At 38.7% G+C, this 21,034-nt stretch overlaps 1 long non-coding RNA gene across 2 annotated transcripts in view; it reads right to left on the reverse strand.

The window, feature by feature from the left end:
• Positions 1-1,019: 1,019 nt before the first annotated feature.
• The window catches only part of LOC107316493, a 167,445-nt gene continuing 147,430 nt past the window's right edge, over positions 1,020-21,034 (reverse strand). For both annotated transcript variants that reach the window (XR_004308073.1, XR_004308074.1), the window contains exons 5-7: positions 17,997-18,081; positions 5,452-5,582; positions 1,020-1,152 (exon numbers count right to left, since the gene is read on the reverse strand). This is a non-coding gene — a long non-coding RNA (uncharacterized LOC107316493). The remainder of the gene's footprint in view (positions 1,153-5,451; positions 5,583-17,996; positions 18,082-21,034) is intronic.

Here is a 21,034-nt window from a genome sequence, read left to right on the forward strand (position 1 = left end):
ATATATTAAAACATTTCAATATTAAAACCCACTCTCCATATATAATCAGTGAATTTGGATAACATATACAAGCTGGAGTTATTGAGAACAAAAAGTGTAACAACGTCAGAAATGCCTGTCTGAACAAAACTGAATGAAAGCAAGTCCTCTGAGATGAAACAGAAATGGATCAACTCAAGGTACAGAGTTGAAAACCACAACAATGAAATTAAATACTTAGATCTAAAAAGCCAGCAGTCTTTTTCAAAGTGCCTTGTTAAACATAAGCGTATTTTCTCTTCTTTCCTTTGCAAGTAATATTTCCTGTTATAACTCTAACAATACAAAAATTATGACAACGAGAATATTATTCTCACATAATGAGAACGCTTCAGTCTTTGAGTTGTTTAAATATATGCATTACTATAAGTTAGCTTTTCTGAAGAGTGATTTTATATCAAGCATATCAAGATAATGAAAGAATTAAAAAAACGTGCCTCTTTCTCTCACTCCCTTATAACCCAACCATCTAAATTAAAAACTTTTATCATTGGAGAGCCACTAAATGCTAAACATTCTAAAAACTACTGTTACTCTTCTACTGCCAGTCATGCAATAATGCAAAAGAGGTTAAAGCTCACAACATGCTGTACAAGACACATCTGGTTAGAAAGCATTCACTGCCATAATAAGCAGAGCTTTTCATAACACCATGGGTGTTTGAGGAGCAACAGAAGGCTATAGTACCTTCTACTAGGACAGGAGCATCCTGCCTCTAAGGGACTTCAGTTAGTGTAGATGTATTTTTTTTCCAGTCAGCAGATAAAAACCACAGTTTACGTCAGTCATGCTACACTGAATTCAGTTTTGCTCAAGATAACTGCATCTCGGCTTTCTGGGGGAAGACTTGGAGTGAAGCCATCCTTACCTTGCATTTGCTCATCAAGTCTGCTGACTCATCTCAAATTAGAATCATAGTCAAGATATAAATCAAAGAGTCAAAGCATTCTAGGAGACAGAACAGACATGACTCACCTGCTCTGAATCATTCAAGCTGCCTCGTGGCTCCCAGGTAGCTCCAGCAGAAAGATAAGCAGCAGGTGACCAGAACAGCTCCATGCATCTTATGTGACAAAGAACACAAGAAGTCCTCAGCAGTGAAGAATCCTATCTCTATAAAAAAGAATAGGATTGTTTTTTACTTTAACTAGCTAAAAAACAAATATACCAATAGTTTACTTCCAGTTAATTATCCAGCCACCTACATACTGAAAGTAGTTCTCCAAAAAATACCAATAAGTTGGTAATACGCAGTGTAGATACATAGCAAGTATGAAGCGAAGATCATTAATAGCTGAAATTTGAAACAGCAACAAAAGGTTTCTACTTCACAAGCAGCACTAAGACATCATTTCCATGCTTAGTCACTGACCAGCCTGTACTGCTGCTAGAATAAATGAGTGTTGATGCAAGGTGGTTTCAATCTACATCAGCTGCCAATGACCTCAAGACACCGGTGTAATCATTGAAGACAGCTGGGCAAAAGGGTGTGAGCAGCCACACAAAACCTGTTTTAAAAGCTTGTCTTCACATTAAGATTCTGAACTTCTATAGTAACTCTGCTTTTAGATAACCTTTGTAATAAGAATAAATTTACAGTTAGATGATTAATAAGGGCATTTTAAAACTATTATCAGGATTGAGTTATTTTGTACAGTGCTCTGTATTGTTTAGGATTCTGTTTTGAGAATTTTCTCTGTCCTATGTCAATTCAAATGTATCTGCATTATCATCCTAGTAAGCAATACATAAGTCTGTCATATGTTAGCAAGGTCATCTAAATTCATGCCACTACCATCAACGTGACTTTTCTTCCCACCCATTTTAGCACTGCTATTTGCTCTAGGGCCAGTGACAGATTGAATGGCCATTTTTGGTAAAGATAAAGCCAAAGGCAGAGTAATGTCACTGTAAAGAAGTTACCCTCTGAGAACATTATGTAATCCCTGTTATCATTGTTTATTTTTCAGATGAGTTTGTGCAGACATATTCCAATAATGTAAAATTCAGGGCAGATTTTCTTTTTAAATGATTTTCTGCACAAGTTTTCAGTCTCTTTCTGAGATGTGCAACTTTTCTACATTGTTATCTGACAAGGCAAAACCTCAAAAGCAGCTGTTTTCTTCTGGAGTGAAGGAAGGTGGATGAAGTATCAGCCTGGTTCCCCCTAATGCATGGATCTCCAAACTTTGAGCTTCCTTAGGTCTCTTGGGTTGAAGATGAATTGTCTTGGATTGCATATATGCAGGTTGCACTAAAAGCAGTGCCTATGATTTATTTCCATGAAAACTACAGCTGATACAAAGAGGTATTTGATAGAGTAAATGCTCAGCTACAAAATGCTGTTCAACACAGACACCACCACTGGCTGTGCATTTTTGCTAGCAATGAACAAGAGCCTGCATGAGCATTCATAAAGACACCAGTGGAAGTGACCCACTGTCACTGCTGCTAAAACACACCACCTACTGTGCTTCACTGTGCTCACATCCACTGTTTGGTCTCCATAAACATTCAGCAAGCACCAATGAATGCCAATGGGTGCCATTTTTTCCATGTGAAGGAATTCGGTGATACACCTTTGTTTCATCTGCACTTCCATGTCAGTCACCATTTTGTCAGCCTGCCCTTCCGCTGCCATCTGTCACACAGCAACAGACTGTAATGAACTACTGGTGGGAAGGTTTAACCTACTGCCATACCACCATCTGCCTCTGACATGGGCCAACAGAATAAACAGGAGGCAGTACTTCTGGAGTAGTCTTCAAAAATATAATTAATGTATATATATAACAAAACTCCTCATGGTGGTCTGCAGCTCCCTCAGGATGGCCTGCATCTGTGGGCTCCATCATGGCAACCCTACAGCTCCATCATGGCAACCCTACAGCTCCATCATGGTAACCCTACAGCTCCATCATGGCAGCCTGAAATTCCCTCAGGGCAGCTCACAGCTCCAATATGGCGCCCTGCAGCTCCATCATGGTGGCCTGAAATTCCCTCAGGGCTGCCTGCAGCTCTCTCAGGGTAGTCCACAGCTGAGGAAGAAATGGTTTTACATCAGAGGGAGTGGGCAAAGACCAGGTTCCTCAGGGAAGCATGCACAGCCTGGAGAAGCCTGAGTTCAAAGGAACATTTGGACAATACTCTCAGGTTCGGGTGGTCCTGTGTGGAGCCAGGAACTGGACTCTATGATCCTTGTGAATCTCTTCAACCTCAGGATATTCTATGACTATGATTGCAGGGTTCAACTACAGAGACCATTCTAGGAGCTTCTGAAAAGCTCAAATTCCTTCACAGCATGCATGTTCCACCCTGACAGATTATTGTAAGAAGCACCTGACACTTAGCATTTCTTGCCTACATTGAAAAGCTCTCTTCTCCCTGCAGAAAATTCTGCTCTACTTCCTCTGGCCCCCAAACTGAAGTCTTTCAGAGTAGAAACACTGCTGTGGTGTCTAACTGCAGCTTTCTCAAAAAAAAAGCAAACCCTAAAATTTCAGAATACCGAAACCAGACTGTAACTACCAAAATGTCACCAAGAAAAGTACAGAATTAAACTGCATTGTTCTACATAAGGTCAAGATGGACAGATGTACACATGGAAAGAAAAACCTTCCACTGAGCTTGGTGATGAATCTTGCACTCTTTTCCTATGTTACACACAGGCCTTGCACGTTTAATGCAGTTCCTTGACAACATTAAGAACAGCAGCATTTGTAAAACAGAGCTGATAAAGTAATGAATACGCAGCACTGTATTTCTGTAGGAGTGATTACAGATTAGATCAAATGTAAGCTTCTTCAAGAGTTAAAATACGCAGAAATAAGACTAAAAGATCAAAGCTTCCATTCAGACCATTAGGTTGATGGCAATTCATTAGTTCAGTTTTTACTATCACACGTATTAAAAAGATCTTTGTGGAAGTGTTTGGGTTTTTTTTTATGTTTTCGGTTTTGAGGATAGAGGCACAAATGTATGGATGCAGTCATTTATAAAACAAAGGCAACACTGAATCTTACTCAAGAATTAAAATTGCACCAGGATGCTCATAGAAGTATATTTAGAGTACAGTTTATTATATTATATGAAAAGCTCTCAAGATAGTAAACCTGTCTTAGGCAGATGTGTAAGTGGAATTTCTGGGTTGGATGGAGATGAGCAACACCGTGCTGGAGAAACAAATCCTGACAAATCCTGATGGGTCCTGATCCTTTCAGATTTACACCTCTATTGTGGATAAGCATCCACACTTCTGAAACATTGATTTCTTGTAGACTGCTTTACCTCTGAAAACTTGTTCATAAGATTTTCTCTACTAGATATAGTAAATCAGAAATATACTTCTTGCCAGCAATTCTCTGAGTTTGGAAGGTTATTAAGATCCTACCCACCTACCCTAGTTTTATAATAAGTGTTAATTTAAGGGCTTCATTTCACAGCCTATGCCCATCCCTCTTCCCTGGGACAAGGGGAGGGGGTGCCAGGGAATAATTTCATGATCTAAGATCAACATCCAAAGCTGTGTGCGAAATTCCTAAAACACTGTACTGATTTCAAGAAACAGAAGGGATTCAAGAAGCAGAGAGGAAAGCAAATAAGTAAGAAAATGTGAATGGAGAGAACAGAACACAGCAAGATGCTGGAAAACAACAGAAGAAAGCATATGATGTAAATTCCTTTTGCTGTGATTTAGTAGCATGGTACCATTTACCTTTTATCCTCTGAAAGACCTCAGCTAAGCCACAGTGAAATGAGGTAAATCCAGACCTGAATTTCTACTGAGTATAAATACAACAGCTTATGCTATTGAGAGGATGTTTTATGCATATACTTCCTAATTAAATACCAATAAATTTTAAAAAGACCCCCATTAGCACAGTAGATCTTTGAGCCACAAATGGCTGCAGGCAGGAGTACTGAGATGCACCTGACCATTTAGTATCACTTGTCCCAAGTTTTTAGTCTTCCCTCGGCATTCATTTCCAGCAACAGAAATGGGATGCTGAGCTAAATGGTTCTTCCATACATTATTTTTTCCTCATGGTCCTAGTGTGTCCATAATAAATGCTGCTAGGAGAAAAAGCTCATGAAGTCAGAAGAGCAAAATATCATTTCTTACAACCAAGCAAGTTCTTTAAAAAAGAAGCCCTCTCTCCCATTTTGATGTAGAGTGAACATGATGGAACAGTAGCTCACTGTAATATAAATACATTTTGTGTAATTGCTACGTGCTTTTGTGTAATTTAGGGAAGCTAATGAATCAGCCTTTCATATGAAGACTGAACATATCCTCCTTAAGCGATATCACAGCATATACCTGTCATACAACTTCAGCAGTCTGAAGATTTAGAAGAGATTTGGCTAAGCATGGAGATACGGGCTTCTGGACAGCAAATAAATTTTGCTTACCCTTCTGTAGAGCGTTTGGAGCAACGAAGCCTCTCGACACATTTTTCACCACTGGTTCTTTCCTGATAGAAATAGATAGCTCAGCATCCAGGCAAGCTATCCACCTTTCTGATGGAAATATCATTTCATACCTGAAAGGAACATCAAAATTGTAAAATGCAGATAAGGCCAATGGTGACGAGCACTGTGCAGCAGAGAAGATGCAAGCAGTGAAGATAAACATCAGAGAAAAGATACTTCCAATCTCCAGCCATGAGAGAGTTCAGCATTTGAGACTTCTTGTAATTCATCCTTTTTTCCTACATATTTTCTTTTTTTGACACAAATTTATCTTTCCTTTATTCTCTTTGCCTATACATGTATATTCCCACTGATGAGAAAGCATTATTGAGCTGTGAACCAGCTGTAGCAAATGGAAACAGGAAAAACAGTAACCTTAATATAGTAAACTTCAAGGGGTTTAAGTGTCTTCATAGCCAAGACAATCCAAGGAAAATAAACACCAGGAAAATAAAAAAAAATAAAATATGTGCTTTAAAGTACTTAAATGAACTGCAACTGCAAGTTTTCTATAAAAACCTGAAGGAATTTTCATTATTACAAATCTAAGAGATGACTAACAAGTAATATTCAAAAGAAATTTATATTCTTAAACACAGGAAAAAGGAGAACTAACAGGCAGCCTGCAATGCACTGCTGCAACCACTGACTTACTGGGAAGAACAGTAAGCATGAAACCATTGGAATAGATGGCCATGTTACTTTGATCCAGAAAGTCCTCAGAGCAGATCTTTAGATACTACTGTAATCTCACTAACTGCTATTCAGCAACGACCGCTGTGTTTCTAATCAGTAAGCTGACAACCAAGCTGGCTATCAGGTACCAGCTACAGCAGCTTCAAATATCAGCAACTACTCAAACAAGCATTTTCTTTTTTATTCAACATCCTACTTCTGATCTTCAGTTACCAGGCAATCTTCTATTCATACAAGAGAAACTGCTATTTTCTGTTATTATTATACCAGCAGGTATTGTACTCCAGGCAAAGGGATGCCATTGCTCTGTAAAACCCCTAGACTTCTATTACTGCTTCAGGGAGCTTGAAAGCTAGATGGGATTAAAAAGGTCAATAAAATAGGCTAGTACATGTTTCTTTTTTACTTTCTCTAGCAATATAGGGAATAATAAATATCAGATTTAAAGATTAATTTTGAATGAATTGCTCATGGGCAAAGTTGCATTGAATCATGCACTGCTTGTTTTCAGCACACTTCACAAGTACACTATAAGGTATGTAATATAAGGTACTGTACGTAATAATAGTATACTCTAATACTTGCAAAGTGCACTGTATTTTGTTGTTAAATAAGATTAAGTCTCAAAGTAAGATTTTTAGACATTCACAGACAAATTCTGTTTCCATATATATTATGATTGTGGTTATTTTCATGCAGTGGAGGTACTAATTACTATATTTTGTTATCCTAAGTTTAAGGATCTTCCCATAGTTTGTGTGTTACGTAGAATTTCCATGGCATTCAACTACAGATCCTGCTCTGATATCCCCATTCCTTATTCTACTTAAGCAGCAGCTTAATCAGTATGCAACTAATTCAGTGGCATAAAAAAAAAAGACCAATTTTTGCCCTGAGTTTCAGTGAAACTAACAGAACTGGAAATAAATAACTAATTAAAAGTCTTCCTGGGTTCAGGGAGGGAAAGAAGAAAAAGACTGTTTTTCATGTGTAGCAACAAATCTCAGGACACCTACTTGTGCTATTCCTTTGCTAACTTCAGTGGTTTACCTGCTCCAAGTGCATGAGACACCAAGCTTTCCTGCACTTCCGGGCTGTTCAAAGAGATGAAAAAGTCCTGTGGCTACAATTCAAACCCTAATGAGCTGCCCATTGTTTGGTCCTAGTACCCTGTTTCCATTAGGATCACCATTGTTTTACAGGAATCTTGTTAGAACACTACAGGTTGACTAACAGTAACAATCAATTCTGAAAACCCACTTTAAAAGGTATTACCTCTAAAAACACTTGCCAGTATCTGAGAAACAACAACTTCGCCAAGAAGCAGCATTTTTTAAATTGACTGACTTTGGGCATTGGACACTGAACTGCTCTACTGCTATTATCAACAAACAGAAAGACATTTGCCTTTAAAGGCCTTTGGATTCATTTAAACTCCTATGTTAAAACAGGATTACTTTAAGAGATTCTTCAAAGCTATCTAATGCACTTTTTTATACTATGCTAGCCAAGTTCTTCATACTCAGAAAAGTACATTAATTGCTCTATTTATTAACCCTAACCATATCAACCCAACAAACCTTGCTTCCACTTGGCTGCAACAGCTTTTTTGGAATTGTTACAAACCCTTAATACACACTAAATAATTTTTTGTTTAGGTATTCCTCTAATTGCAGTAAATATTTATCTCCAGAGCTGCAAGGAACAGTTCACAGAGTAGTGCACAGAAATCCAAGTTTTAAGATGGAATTCTAAAGAAAATCTCTGCAGTTCTTTGGGCTTCTGAAAGGATGAAGTGTTGTCTTTGGAGGCTATTTAGGTCTCCAGTTATAGCTTTTTTTCTAAGAAATACAAAATATGCTTTTATTATCAAATATAACTGAGAAAGGATAACCAAACAATTCACGTCAAAATTCAAACACACCTTTGGAAATTTCTGTTATAATGAATTAGAAGGAAACGTCAACAGTACATCACCTGCAACGCATACTGCTGAGTCTGCATTGTCAGGGACAGACCATGCCCTTAATCCATGCACCCAGATAAAGTGCTATGTGACTATTTTACTTATGAAACAGGCACCCAATGGCCTTTGGGTACATTCATATTAATGAAGAGCCATAACTTACTGCAAAAATAACAGGCTGCCAACATACAGTGTTGTCAACAAATGAGTACCTTAAGATCCATTTCTCAGCTGCCATAATAATATCATAAAAAAACACACGTGGTAGAGGTGTGGGTTTTTTTTTTTTTGCCAACTGCCACAAAATTATCCTTTAATTGCCTTTTACACTCAATTTACAGCCAAGGAAAGATCAAATGAAGACAACGGCTTAAGCCAGTGTCTTGAAGGTCAAGTAACTGATCATGATGCATGGTTAGGAATGACAGGCTGGTCATTCAAAAAGAGCGACCTTGAAAAGGGCTAGGGAAAAAAGGGTCATCTGTAAACATACCTTAGCAAAAATAAACTCCTCTTTTATTTGGCCATGTTATTCCTCCCTTGTATTTAAGGCAAAGTTTATAATAACTTCATAATTTACTGTGCATTTCTACCTTGGTTCGAGCTGGGAGAAACTGCATGTCAAAAATGGTGTGGAAAGAATAGCAAAAAAGGTCTTAAATTTTGGTGCGCATTGGAACTGCAAGAATTATGACCCCCATAATACTAAATACATAGAAATATATCTGTATGTATGCATAAATATGGTAAAATATTTTCTTACCTGAAACAGCAGTAATTTACAAAGACCCAAATTCTATCAATATTTACATAAGACATCACGAAAAGCAAGATCAGTTCTTGTTTCTCTAAATAAGTCTTTGACATTAACTAGCTTTAGTTCATAATTATTGTCCTAGCTAGAGATTCCACTGTATATACGGAGAATAGCAGAAACCTGCATATAATTAAAACCTGTGTAGTCATATTCTGTCCTAATTTCCCATACATATCCCTAAAGAGTCTAGGATATATAAATTACAGGATCATTTGGCTAGCAATCACTGGTGGCCATGTTTAATAATATAACCTTCCCAGGATTTAATTAAGCAAGATCAGAACGTGGAAATTAGAAGTAAGGAGACTCCAGAGCAAAATAAATTTTAAGAGTCTCCCTTCATTTTTATGCTTTTATGATTTTATTACCTTTACTAAGAACAAGGGGAAAATACAAACAGAGCAGATAAACAGAGGAGATAAACAGTTACTGTTTATCTTATATTCTACATTCCTCTTCCCAAGAGGAAGCAAAAAGACTTTGTTTTTAGTACTGTATTCGTTTGAGTATTTTGGAAATGTCTTGAATTTTCAGTCCAACATTTTCATGGGTACAACCTATCTAGAAAGAATAAGGTTGGACATTCCCTTTTTCCCTTTCCCAGTGAGTGGAGACTGCACACAAACACATTTGGCAATCCAATGCTGTCTGAAAGTGGATGAGATTCTAGAGAGTATGTAAACAGTACAAAATTGGGGTTGCACACACAGAACTCTTCGTTCTGCCCACATTCACATAACAGAAGCCCAACAGAAAATTTTTCAATGGAGTGCATTTTTACTTTATGAGCCATTATTTATAAAATGGCTCATTATTATGAGCCATTGATTATAAAATTAATCTACTGACAGCAAATTTCACCTCAAAGAACGAATAACTTAAAGGAGTAATCCTTCTCTTGGAAGCAAAACCCACGCTCTTTGGGGTCTTCGACAGTCAAAGAGAATTCTTATATTCTGATTTTATATGTGATGGTCTTGGTACCTGTGATGTCAGTTCACCTTACCCTGCTACAGGTGACAGCAAAATCTGCCTCTAATACATCAGAGTTCTATTCTGGAAACTCAGAAGAAACAGAGGAATTTTTTTTACCTGTGCTACGACTTCTTTTATATTAGAACTCTTTGCACTCGTGCCATTAAAATACCTGCTGTTGTTAGTTGTGATTATGTTTACATGACCAATCCATTTATGGGTTTGTTTTTAAAATGCATGTTTTACATATAGGAGTCATGGGAAAACTGGAATTTATGGTAACTTTCCTTTAAGCATTGCACAAGGAGGTCATCAAGGACAAACAGCTTTGATTTTTTTCTGAGGGGTTGATAGTTTTGATAGAGAACCTCTCTTCATACAACATGAGAAAGCAAAACTCAGAAGCCATGCCCAAAACAGGCCACGTGCTGTTTTTGCAATTAGCACAGTGAGGTGGGCACAGTTGTGAGGTTACCAAAAAGCTGAATAGTTTCTGGGCTTATGTGTAGAGAAAGATCCCACAGTGACTTCTTTCTTGTTTAACTCTTGAATGAAAGGGATGTCAGCATGAAGAACAAAGCTCAACAAAATGAGAGTAAAGAGGAAAAGGGTGCATATGTGGTGGTGATAACTAAGTCGAAGAATCAGCACTATTAGTAACTGGAGATGAAAGAACCCCATACGCTTGTAACGTGCCATCTCGCATGCATTCTGAACATCATGTTTTTCCACGAGTGTTAGGCATTTCTCAGACAAACACTATGATGTATACACTGCAGTCCACGATACCATGACCAACACACAGGATTAAATGTTCTGCAGAATTCAAGAGGAGGAATCTCCTCCAAGGAATTACAGCAGTATTGAGACATAAATGTTGAAACAACCAGGACGAATAATTCTAGGCAAAGGCCATGCACAAGTCCCTTGAGGCAAATTTTACATATCAGTCTTAAAATTTTACAACCATATCTTCTTTATTTCCTATACTGTGTTCTAACTCTATGACACATTCACACAAGGCTCTTCTCCCCCTTTGGTTAGAGAAGGAGTTACTGACATTTGTTGAACCACCCAACTGACCACAGAAAGCATACTAATATTCCACTACTAACCTACCAAGATTCCTTTTCAGTTCACGGATTTCCATTTCTATTAGAAAGGGATTGTGTCATTAATTGTTTTGAATGTAATCAGAAATATAGTCCACATGAATATCAGGATACTGTGCGTTGTCGTTTCAATTTTGCTCCAGAAAAGTAAAAAAAAATTAAAAAATAAAAAAATAAAACCAAAGGGTTACTGACTACATTAACTGTCTTCTGATCCAATTTTTATTTGTAACACTAAGAAAACCCATAGTAAGACACCCAGCCTTCTAGAGACATCAATTAGTTGTTTTTGTTATGCTATATGTTTGTCTGGGCCAAAATCATCTGACACTTCCAACCAAAGCTCCAGCAATGTTTTACATCAGGTAGAAACATCCATTACCTTTGTAAGAATATTTCCATATATCAGCCTTACTATCTGTGAATTCTTAAAGTTTTTAGGTTAATGCTGTAATTTTAACTGAATTTAACTAAAGAGGAAATGTAACATATTTCCTAGAGTAAAAAGCATTTGATAAACATTGTTAGTCTACCACTGCAATGTAACTAGGGTCCATAGGTTTACCAGACGTGGTTGTGTTGAGCAGTAGATGAGTTTCTTCTCGTTATACTTGAGATAGTCACAGCAGGCATTTTCTTTCAGCTACCGCCTAACACCCAGCATAATACCTAACAGAAATGTGTGTTTTAATGATCCTTTAACACTCAAACCTCTTAGCAGCAGGTAAGGGCTCCTGAAGTTGAGAAACAGCTGATATTGAAAAACACCTGGAATGCAGCCTGTGCTGATACAGAACAGCCACAAAAGCACAGCAGCCTTGGGCAGGGGGTATGCCAGCTGCTCTTGCTGCCAAATTAGAGAGTAAATGCAGGTTTTCAAGCAGCGGGGCAGAAAATCAGGGACCCTGCCTTGGGAGGTCAACAATTTAAATCAAAAAGATCCTAGGGATTGCAAATATAGGCTGTGTCTTAGATTGCATTATGTTTCACTTTCACATATAGAGGCAAGTACAGGAAGAGCACTGACCTTTGCTTGGCTGACACAGGTCTGTGCTTTAGGGATGTGTTCCAAGAAAACCAATTAAAAATAAATGATCAACCACTATTACTTTCTTCAGCTTGTCTAGCTCATTCCTGCAGTATTTCAGCCACATCACTAGGTTGACATCGGTTAAAATTGTACAGCTTCCCTATATCATGCTCATGAGGACAAGGCTATTCCACACATTCAGGAAGAACAAATTGTTTGTGTGACAAAGGTTATTCCTCTTCACCATGCTTCTAACCAAAGGAGAAAGAAGGTGTGATACAGATCCCAAAGGTTTATATTAAGAACTGCAATTTGATGGCCAAAACGGTCCACTCAGACCTTATGGATCTCTGACAGTGGGGAAAGAGGTAAGAAGGAAATAAAAGGATGAAATCTTAGTTCCTTAACACGCCCTCCCTGTTTCTGAATATAAGGGATTAGAAACAAACCCCATCAGTGCTGCAGTGGTATCTGTCCACGTATCAACAGTCTTCATGTGGAATCCTAATGACTGCTGGGATCCATGCCATAAATCCCACACTGCCAATAATGGATAGAGATATTTTTTGGATCAAATGGCAGTAATCAGAACATTAGCAGCAGAGATCAGACCCTGTTTTTGTTAACGTTAACCTATACCAATGCAATAAGCCCTCCCAGCAAGATGTGTTTCATAGATCAAGAGTAAAATGCTTTCATTCCCTGCTGCATGTTAAGCTCCTATTGCTTAAACCCTAGGCACAATGCTGGTTGTACTAAAAGTAATGACAGTATTCCCAGTGATTTGAACACATCCAGGTTTTCACTCTGCGAAGCCACGGGGTGTTTGAAACATTGCTCAGAGCTACCAGAAAAGCAACAATAACTTTATATATTTGGTTTTCCCTTCACAGTTATACTGGGAATAGTTATTAATATTTTCTTAGAAACAATTATACTGTCTCTTTCACTTCCCTTAACTATTGACTTAAGCGTGATATACTTATTCTTTCAAGTAATATATAAAGTCTCACAGCCATTTATTGACAATGTGCTAAGCCAGGTACCTTTTAGGCAACTCTCTAGCTCAAAAGACCGATTGTTAACAGAGTGAACTCCAGACACCTCAATATCCCTGGTTGTTATCATTTTGAACGTAAATGTACGTATTAATCAGCTAATCACTAATCTCTAAATGCAGTATTGGCAGATCTTCTTAAAAAGCATTTCCAAGCTTGCATGACTGTTGTTGCATTTACTTAAGGAATCATCTGTCACATAAATGGCTAGTTAGTAAAATCGACTAATTAACAGAGTAGTTAAATGGAGAAATAAATCTCATAGATTTCAAGACTTTAGAAATGTCATCCTTTCCCATGCAAAGGCACCAGAAATGCTTCAGAAAAATGGGTGCATTTTGAATTGCTTTTAGGTATGTGAAATGTATACCATTTCATCCATTTTCTGTTACAGCTTATTGAACAATGGTTTCCCTTTCTTTAATATTAAAGTGTATGAAGTACATTATGGAATTGACCACATCTTTGAGTCCTTTTTTTCCTCTTGCTTTCTATTTGAGACACTTGGTTTGCCCTTTAAGATCATTTTGGTGTATTAGCCAATTTTGAGAGTTATTCATGCGTATGCTTTGGAACTATTCTATTAATTTATTATTGATCAGACCATTGGGACTAAGAAATCTTTAGATCCCTGTTTAATTCCTGTTAATGTTTGTTCTAACTCTTCTGTGATAACTAATCACAGTGGATATCCAGTAGGTTTATATAGGCTTTTAGAATCCCTTGATATTTCTTCTATGAAACACTTAACATCAGTTTAACTTTTAAAACTAATATTAGCACTGCAAATGCTTTCATTTCCTCCCATCCTAATAAATGAAGGGTATCCTGATGAAGGAAGTGGGAAACAGATGGGAACATTGTCAAAGTGTGAAGCTGAATCATTTTGCTAATACGCACGCATATATAATACACACACACACTAACAGCATGACACTTTGAAACTCCAATACTCCCAGTACTTAACAAATATTGTAACCCCATCTTTGCTTAAGTATTTTCTTCAAACAAAATCTTAGAAGCTCACTGGACAAAAATACACCTGACGATCAGTAGGTTTGTGGCAGGACCAAGAACTGAACCTCTCGTCTCCAAAGTTTCAGCCCCAAACACCCTGCACTGGGAAGCCAGGCAAGAAAACCAAGTTCCCCTCAAGTTCCAGGAGTGAAAACCTCCCCAACCCCAGAAATTCCATAAAAACATAAAAGCTCCTTATTTTACCTCTGATTTACCTCATAATACATCAAACATCAACAGTGTTTTCCTTGATACAATGTGGGAGTTGGGATAATGCTATTCGACATGCAGACCACTAATGGCTTCGTAATTACCAACTGTAGCAGGCTGCATGGTTAGATGCGCTGTAATGCCCACCGTAATGCCTCCTGCATTAGGTTCTCAATATTAATGACTGTTTTAATTCTGCCATTATTTTATTTGGATCTTATTTGACGGTTTCTCAGTGCTTTTTGGGTATCCCAGCTACATGGCTGATATTCATACTAATCAGTCACTTCTGGCATCTCCGCTTTCAGTTTGGAGCTGATTCAGGAAAAGGCCATCAAATCATGGCACTACTACCTCCATAATTTTCTGTTATTTAGGATGCATATAACTGCACTTCAGCGCTTTTACAGATGCATCTGTAATGTCCCTCACTATCATTTTGAGATAAGTCTCAAAGCACACTTGTGTTCGTGATATACAAACCATTCAGCTCCCTACCTCCGTTCCTGTGAACATACAGTAATTCTCTCTCATAACTGTGACAAAAGAAAGCTCCAAACTTCTACAGAAATAAAACTGAGATATGGGTTCCTCTGATTAAATATCTTGCATCCACCCAGTTTGCTACGTGGACCGCTATCATCTGCTATAGATATCACCCTTAAAGCATCATGATCAGTCATTCTGCCTCTCCCTTTCCACAATATTAATCAGAAGTGTCTCAACTGCAGTCAAGTGTGTTACACCTACATAAAGGCATAAGAAGAATTACAATATACAGTAAGAACCTCCGATATCTTTTTCTTCTATTCAGGAAACAAACAAGATCACACATAACACAGAATGATGAACCTTGGTAATTTGGTCTTCTAGTAGCAGCATATTGAAATGTCCAGAATGAATGAGAGAAGCAAAATCAAACGAGCCTACTTTACCTTCCATCTTTCACCCTGATAGTATTCAGCAATGGAAAGTGGCAATAAAACCGCCTCAGGTCTCAATGTCTAAATAAGAACATAAAAAATACACCAATAAAAATACCATGTTTACGCAGCAAGACCCAGACTTAAAATGGAGAACAACATTTGGCTTTTTTTCAAAGAAATAAAGACAAAAACCAGCCTAACATGAGCACAGACTATGGCCAGTAGATGAAACTGAGCACCACAGGCATCCAGCCCAGCTCCTAAGCTCTGATGACCTGCAGACAACGCAAAAAGCACAAAGCACTGGATTTCAACTTCTGTTCCAAGTCACTGCTGTTTCTTTGTTCTGTAACAGCTTCGATATAGATTCCTAGACATTCTTCTGAGTGTCCTTACCCTGCCAGTGCCTTATTACCTTTATATACGCATATAATGTCTGCTCTGAAAGTAACGCATCCTATTTTATTATGTTGGCCCACAATATCAGAGGCACATGTTGATGGTATGGCAGCAGAGGTTATACCTTCCCACCAAAACCCTGTTGCAGTTCGTTGCTGTATGACAGATGGCAGTGGAGGGGCAGTCCAAACAGGATGGTATCTGACATGGAAGTGCACATGGAGAAAAGAAGTGTCACTGAATTTCTCCATGCAGAAAAAAATGACATCCACTGACATACACTGATGCTTGCTGAACATTCAGGGAGCTCAAACAGTGGATGCAAGCACAACAAGATGGTGGGTGGTGTGTTTCAGAAGTGACAACAGTGGGTCAGCTCTGCTGGTGTACATTTTTACAGGCATGGCATGTAGGCTCTTGTTCATTACTGACGAAAATACATAACCAATGATGGTGATTATGTTGAAAAAAAAATAACATTTTCTAGCTGAGAATTTGCTGTACCAAACAGTGTTATTGTGCTCTTTATAGCCATTATAGTTACCATAGAAATTAATAGGAGGTATTACTTTCGGAGCAACGTATGTACATTTTTACATCTGTCAAGTACCTTGCAGGAAAACAAAGGTAACTTCAGAGAGGTTACAGCACATTTACTTCATTCAATTGAACTCAACGCTCTTTTAGTACTGCTTAATAGAAATCAATTCAGCTTGTGGATGCCTGACTGCTATGAATGGTACAACATGTTATTGTGGCTGTCATTTAACAGTTCTCCTATATACAGTGCTGCATGCCAAACTCTAAAAATGCAGAGCCTCTCACAGAGATGCTATAATCTTCACACAGGCTTCATATTTAACTAAATAAGAAACTTGCCCACTCTCCTCTCTACATCAGCAATCAGAGGCTCACAATATGCTAAAATCTCAACACGGTTCTTTCTCCTGAAATATATATTTATGCTGCAAGCATTGAAACTCCAGTTTCAAGACACGGAGACAATTTGGGGTCTGTAATACGCTTCTCAGTCAGTTTAGGGCCCAGTAAAGGTGCCAGATTGACTATGACATGTTGTTTCTCTTCATGCCCAAAAGCTCCAAAGAAGGCAAAAGCATTGCAAGTTGCTAACTAAGATACCCAGCTGTGTCCATCGTGACCAGTGGAAACTAAAGAAGGTTTATGTGGCACAAACACCGGATCATTAGTCTTCCTGTAGCATCTGCTACAGTGCCTCAGCTGTACCGTTAGCACACTGACCATCCAAACCTAATTCTTTCTCTCTTTAAGGGATAGAGATGGGCAACCACAGATTGAAAGGCTCTGTACTCCAGTATGAACTTTCCCAACTAGCCAGGTCCATGGGATAGACCTTCAGCCATTCCAAATCACACAGGTTGGAAAAGCACTCACCCTCATCATTTATGGTAATGATAATTAGCTTTAACTAAACTTGAGATGCTGGAAACCATAGCTGGCATTGCTTTTGTTGTGTGAACAGTGTTTTTCAGCCACGTATAGCCCTGTAAAATAGCTGCTGGAAAAAGCTGTTGTTACCATGCAAAAATGACATAGAGCAAATAGCTGCCACAACCTGCATTGCTCAAGAGGGATTCCCTGCAAACTATAGTGAGTAAAACAAGCTTTTCCTGATACAGCATATTTCATCACCCAGTTCACACAGCAAACTCCACTGCCTTCATGTTAAGCCTCACATAGTTCATGCTCTTGTGCACACAAAGAGAGGAGATGTAATCATGTTGAGACACTGCAAGAAGAGCAGAGGGACTCACTGTTCCAGGCTTTGGCATCGTTTCTCTTTTGACAATTTTGGTCTTTTTGCCTATCTTTAGCCATCCTTTTTTGTTCCATCTACAACCTCCTCTGCTTATTTGTCTGTCATTTTTTTAGTTTGGTCTCTCTGGAAGACATGCTTATGTTACCACAGTCCTTACAATAACCTGAATGCAGTGGACAATACAGCTGTACCTGATGGAGGGACCAGATTCCCAAGCATCATTAGATTCTTCTGAATTTCATGATGTTTTTGAGGGGAACATACACGTCCCATTGCACCTACAGTGGGAAGGCTCTTCTGTGAGCCCACTCACTGGCACCCAAGACCCAAAGGAGCGCACATGCTGCTGCAGCAAGGAGCCAGCTACAAACGGCAGGGATGCAGACCTTTGTAGCTCTTGACATTGTCTTAAATGAGTTTTGCAAATCTTTTAACACAGCTCTGTTTATTTTCCCTGTTTTACATTTTGGTCAATACTTACATGTTTGTCCATCCACCAACCAGCCATGCTAGATCTCCTCTGCATGCAGCTGCCAATCCACTCCTCCAAGCCTGCTTTTGCACACCTGCCAAGAACAAAAGGAAGGTGAGAAAACAAGCAGGAAGAAAAGCAAAGGGGACTTCTTTGTCTTTGCACTTGGCCAGCATGTATCATGGAACTAAAACACTAAATTGTTATTCTGCTGCTTTGAACTGCCAGGCAGCACCAACCACAGTGGCCAGGCACCTCTTGTTGATGATCTGCGAGGGAGGCCAGCTGTCACACAAAGACTTTCCTCTTAGTTCCCACTGCAAAGAACACGTTATAAGTGAAGCAGTGTAAGGATGTTGTTTGCAACTGTATGACGGAGCTTATATGAGAAAATCACTAGACTAATTTCTACCATTTACAATGCACTGCGCTTACCTACACAGTATAAATGAGCTCATATATTCAAATGAATACTCTAAATTTAACTTCTGTAAAGTTCTGCCTCTGTGTGCATATTAGCGTGCACCAAGGATAGGCTGTTTGAACTCTCTGGCCCCTGCACTCAGATTTAAATTAGTGTTTTGGTTTTAATTCTCACTGCACTTTCACTGCTCTCAGGGAACAATAGGGAAGCCCTCTTGTAGTTAATTTACCACCCGAAGACACTAAATAAAAGTCGCAGGGCCTCATTTATTAAACCTCTCCATGAGATTGGAAACATCAGGCATTCATTCAAGGCTGTTTTTATTCAATATTTCCATTGGGGAAATTAGAGCATTGCTGCAAACAAACCTCAGGGAATCCAACAAATATCTGCCCACTGCTGCTGATGCATGAGAACTCTGTATTGCAATAAAGCCTCTCCTGTGGCAGAAGTCAGAAGATGCATATTGAATAGGGTTGGCTGACAGGAAGAACTTCTGGTCCACGTGAGATCTGGACAGTTTGGCATTTGGTTCTCTCTTAATTCATATGTTTAGATGTTGCACAAAGCAAATGACATAATGTGTAACGCATTCATTTCTGCTGGGATCGCGTTGACATACACAGTTCAAAAACGTACCCCAAAACTCAGAAGCTGCTGGCAGCACAGAAATATTTAAGGTAAATTTGAATATAGGCTGTACCTATATAAGAAATTATAACAAAGAAATCAAGGTCATAAAAATTTGTTTACTTTGTTCTGTAAGACATAATTTGGTATAATGGAGATTTTCCCAACATCTCTGCTTCTCAAATTCAGCATGAGAAATATTGCTGAGTTCCTCGTCCAATAATCTCACATTTATCTCTCTGACAGCATGGAAAACAGCTCCAAAAGAAACATGTATTTTCCTAGCTCACTGCACGCACAACAGTATAGAAGATCAAGTGGGCACTACCATGCAATTCTACATTTTTTTAATAGCATTGGCAACTACAAGTTGGTATGTGTGTAGAAACTGTGGAATGCTCTAAGCATCTTGATGGACACAGATTTGGCTCATGCTCACACTCTTTTCCTGTGTGAATAAGGGCAACAAGTGGTGAAAGCAAGCCTGAAGGACAGGCACTCGTGATCCTCATGTCAGCTCTATTGGAGAAGGACAGTCACCAATGGGTCATGGTATCTCTGATGCCATCAGTATTCTCTTGCACATACCTAAGGGACATCACACACACTAGAGGAGATTTTGTACCACAGAGATACAGAAATTGTGTTTAAAAAACATCTGAGATGGAGAAAGACATGCAGAACAAACTCACTGATGCCACTTCTCTTCCATAGGTTGGCCTCAGATTATCTTTCCCAACCTCTGCACTAAGAAAACCTATGCGCCATCACCAGACAGGAATAAATGAGCACATTCGTATATGCTTGTGTGTCACGGGTTACTTAGATTTACCCATGCCCGTGACAGGGGAAGCCACCCCGTAGGGCCCCCCCCCACCCCCCTTACAAGATAACACAATATAATATAATTGGGCTAGATATAATCCGAACAAACAGAGAGAGAGAGCCCAAAAACCAAGAGGCCTACTGTGAACTCTAGGCGACACGGCTGGAATGCTTCCAACTCTCCCAAGAAGTTCGAGAGAAGAAGGAGGGCACTCCAGCCTGGGAACAAGATTATATAGCGTCCTGGTCCCGTGACATCACTACCCGTGTTGTTCTCTGGGATATGTAGTCTTCTTCTGTGGAGTACACAGTCAATAGAAGTATCCATGCTTTACATGATGTTATGATGTGGAATACTGATAGCAAAATTATAAAATTACAAAACCATGGCATTGTGTCACTGAAAAATGACCAAGTTTTAAAACTGACTATGGAAATTTTACCATGAAATTTGTTTAAATGAAAAGTCAGACATAAACAACAGTATTTACACAAATTCTCACAAGCCAAAAGAGATACTGACACAAACCTGTATTTGGTTTGTACCACAGCCCTGCCAGCAGTAAGGCACCTACTAGGAATAAGAAAACATTTTGTAGAACTATGAGAAGTAAGGTGAACAGCTTAACATAGGAACTGTTAATACAATATAGTTAATATTATCCTCAAAACAATCTTATTAAAAACACATCTCAGCTGGAAAGGATTACGAGACCACGGAGATGTTTCTGCACAGTCTGAAATGCCAGCATGGTCTTATTATAGTTATCATTTATTTTGTCACCACGGTTATATCTGTTCTATTAGTGAACCTGCCTCCTACATTTCAGTTTACTTATTTATGGCCACTATTTTTGTTCTGCCAAATCTGAAGCTTACAGCCTAATCCTAAAACAACTGTGCATGTAATTATTTTCATCAGAGTCCAGCAGGATTGCCTGGGGGCTTAGACACAGGCTGGAGCAGCGCCCACTGCCTTGTAGTCCTCAGAGTAAAGACCAAGGCTTTAGCTCATTCCTAAGAAGTCCTAATGGATTGGATCTCTCAGAAGTGGAAAAAAACAAGTAAATATGACTTCATCTTTTCACTTTCTGGAACAAATAGTAATTAAGCTAAGGATTACTTCATTAAAATAATGTATCCCATACATTTTTGAAAACTAAACAAG

The sequence above is a fragment of the Coturnix japonica genome, chromosome 7 (assembly GCF_001577835.2).
Source record: "Coturnix japonica isolate 7356 chromosome 7, Coturnix japonica 2.1, whole genome shotgun sequence".
NCBI lineage: Eukaryota > Metazoa > Chordata > Aves > Galliformes > Phasianidae > Coturnix > Coturnix japonica.